The sequence below is a fragment of the Ictidomys tridecemlineatus genome, chromosome 1 (genome assembly GCF_052094955.1).
Source record: "Ictidomys tridecemlineatus isolate mIctTri1 chromosome 1, mIctTri1.hap1, whole genome shotgun sequence".
Taxonomy (NCBI): Eukaryota; Metazoa; Chordata; class Mammalia; order Rodentia; family Sciuridae; genus Ictidomys; species Ictidomys tridecemlineatus.
This window is the reverse complement of record NC_135477.1, coordinates 155,615,933-155,619,137: the sequence shown is the minus strand read 5'-3', so window position 1 is coordinate 155,619,137 and position 3,205 is coordinate 155,615,933. Positions and strand designations below refer to the sequence as shown.

Sequence of the window (3,205 nt, the reverse complement as noted above, 5' to 3'; positions counted from 1 at the left end):
GATGCCCTTCAATAGATGTGTGGATAAAGAAAATGTGGCATATATACACAATGGAATATTACTCAGAGAATAAAATCATGCATTTGCAGATAAACGGATGGAGTGAGAAGATAATACTAAGTAAAGTTAGTCAATCCCCCCAAAACCAAATGCTAAATGTTTTTTCTGATATAAGAAGGCTGATTCATAGTGGGGTTTGGAGGGGAAGCATGGGAGGATTGGATGAACTTTAGATAGGGCAGAGGGGTTGGAAGGGAAGGGAGGGGGTATGGGGTTAGAAATGATGGTGGAATGTGATGGACATTGTTATCCAAAGTACATGTATGAAGACAAGAGTTTGTGTGAATATACTATGTATACAACCGAAGATGTGAAAGGTCATGCTCTATATGTGTAATTGTAATAAGAATTGTATTGCATTCTGCTGTCATATATAAATAAAAAATTTACATAACAATAAAATAAAACATTTTAATTGGCATATTTGTAAATATTTGTGGATGTAGTTTAATAATTATATATATACATATATACAATGGGCAATTATCAAATCAGAGTAATTAGCATTTTCATCTCTTCAGACTTTTATCATAGAAATATTATATATTTGAAAGCATGTATTAGGTACAAGAATGTGTCACTGGGATTCTTCCAAACAATTACAATCCCAATTTGAGCAAAATCTTCTGTTACGATTTGGATGTAAGTTTCTCCCAAAGATTCAATTGTTCCCAGGCTCTTGAAAAATGATTGGATCATAAGGACTCTGACCTCATCAATGGATTAATCCACTGAGGGATTCTTATTTGATGGCATTCTTGGGAGGTGGTAGAAATCATAGGCAGTGTGGTCTGGCTGAAGGATCACAGCCCTTGGGGACTGTACTTTTTCCCCAGCTCCTTTCCCTCTCTACTTTCTTGCTCCACTTTCCTCTGCCATATCCCTTTCCCATGATGTTCAGACCCAAAGCAAGAGAGCTGATTGACCATGAACTGAAATCTTTGAAACTGTCAGCCAAAAATAAAATTTCCTTTCTTTAACTTGCTTTCCTTAGGGGTTTTGGTCATAGTAAAGAAAAGCTGACTAACATATCTTCTGAAATTCCAACTCATTTTATTAGAATAGCCTCTCCTTGACATTATAAACTATAAGGATATTACTGGAAAGGAAAACAACAGGCAAGCTCCACATGAATAGAAGCAGAAATCGCAAATTGAACATTAGTAAATCAAATCCAGAAGTATAGAAGTATAGAAGTAAGTATAAAACTCGTGAGTGTTTTACTATACAAAAGTCAGCCTATGTTATGTGCATGTAATAATATGCCACAATGAAACCCAATATTCTGTATAATTGTTATGCCCTAATAAACAATTTTTTAAAGTCAGTCTTTGATGGGTGCAATGGTGAATGCCCATAACCCCAGGGATTTAGGACGCTGAGGCAGGAGGATCACAAGTTCAAAGCCAGCCTCAGCAACTTAGCAAGGGCCTAAGCAATTTAGTGAGACCCTGTCTCAAAATCAAAACTAAAAAGGGCTGGGATGTGGTCAGTATTTCTGGGTTCAAACCCTGGTACTACCACTACTACTATTACTACTACTACTACTACTACTAATAATAATAAATAATCACATTTATAGGCACTGAGAAACTTTAAATATAAACAATGGATAGATCACGTATAAAAATGAAACTTTGACCACAGTCTACAGCAACCTGCTCAGGAAAACAACCTCTATATCTACAATAAAAGCTCAGGAAGTCAAATGCTATGCACCTGACTTGTAGGAAATCAGATTGCTATCTTTAGTAATGTAGGAAGCTAAAGAATAAATTCTGCAACAACTGGCACTAAATGGCCAGGACTTGACTAATAAATGACTGTTTTTCTAATTTATTCCTCTGCTTCCAACTTAGGATCAACCAGAGAAAGCCATATATTTTTTTTCACAATTGACTATATATATATATATATATATATATATACACACACACACACACACACACACACACACACACACACACAATCAATTGTGAATAGGAGAGCTTGCTTCTAGTTAGCCTTTCTCTAGCTTCTCTAAGCCAACAGCTTCCAGTCAGAACACACCTTTTCTTGTTTTTTGTCCAGTTTAAAATTTTTCCACCCCAGCTTTCTGCAGAGGCAATATCAAAACCAGTGAGTTCATCTGAGGCATGATTTTTGTCAATTGAAAACTTTCCCACTCCTCTGTCTTTGCCAAATGGTCAAATGATAGTGATCGACTCCCTTGCTATAGAAAACTCTGGGTACATAGGCTTTGATTTCATTTGGTAGGGTTTCCTTTATTTCCACATTGCTCAATAATTACTTGTTGAATGAGCAATGATCAACCAGTGATTAAGTGTATAAAAGTATAGGACATAAACTGAGGGCATCTAATACCTGTCCAGTTTCCACTTCCTGTTATCCATTAGCAAAACTCCCAGGGTAGGGCTCTGGTGGGGCTCATTGGTAAAGCACTCACAAAGCATGTGCAAAGTCCTGGGTTAGATCCACTGTGCTGCAAAACAAAACAACAAAAACAAACAGACAAAAAACTCCCCAGATTCCCAGAGTATAAAAAGATATTCACTCTAACACTCAGTGCCTAGGGTAAGGTTAGAATGGAGACACCTCCTAGGGAAGTGTACAAGGGTTATGTTGGGGGATGTCCCCCGGGAGTCTCTTTCTTCATTTAGATGGGAGTATGGGGTAGTTTTCAGAGTTAGGACTATAGGGAATGAGTTTTGTCCTGAAGCCAATTCATTATTTTGATTTCCTTCTTGGTGCAGAGTGTCTGTTTATTCCCCAGGCTCATTAAAAGTTGTGTTTGGTGTCCCAAGACATCTGCCCTATAACTGGAGGTATAACCTGGGACCTGAGCTCATTATCAATTTTGTAAGAAACAGAACATCTTGGATGGTTACTTCTATAAATTTGTACTTGGAGCCCCTGAAATTGGGGGGAAGAGTGTGCCCAAGGAGCCTTCCCCAGGCCACCACTGGCTCACACATTGCCAAGGATTTGCCAGGTAAAGTAGAAGGTGAACATCAGTAGATTGATAGACACTGAGGAGGTGAGGGAGGACCTGACAGATGAAGGTCTGAAGGTGATTGGAACTGGGAGGAATTAGGGTGATTTGAAGCTTCAGCTTCAGGCTTTCTGGAGAGTGTCAGGCTGGACA

The 3,205-nt window shown here is 38.3% G+C and overlaps 1 pseudogene; it reads left to right on the top strand.

The window, feature by feature from the left end:
* The first annotated feature begins 2,149 nt into the window (after window positions 1-2,149).
* On the top strand, window positions 2,150-2,279 carry LOC144367860 (U4 spliceosomal RNA; annotated as a pseudogene).
* Window positions 2,280-3,205: the final 926 nt, after the last annotated feature.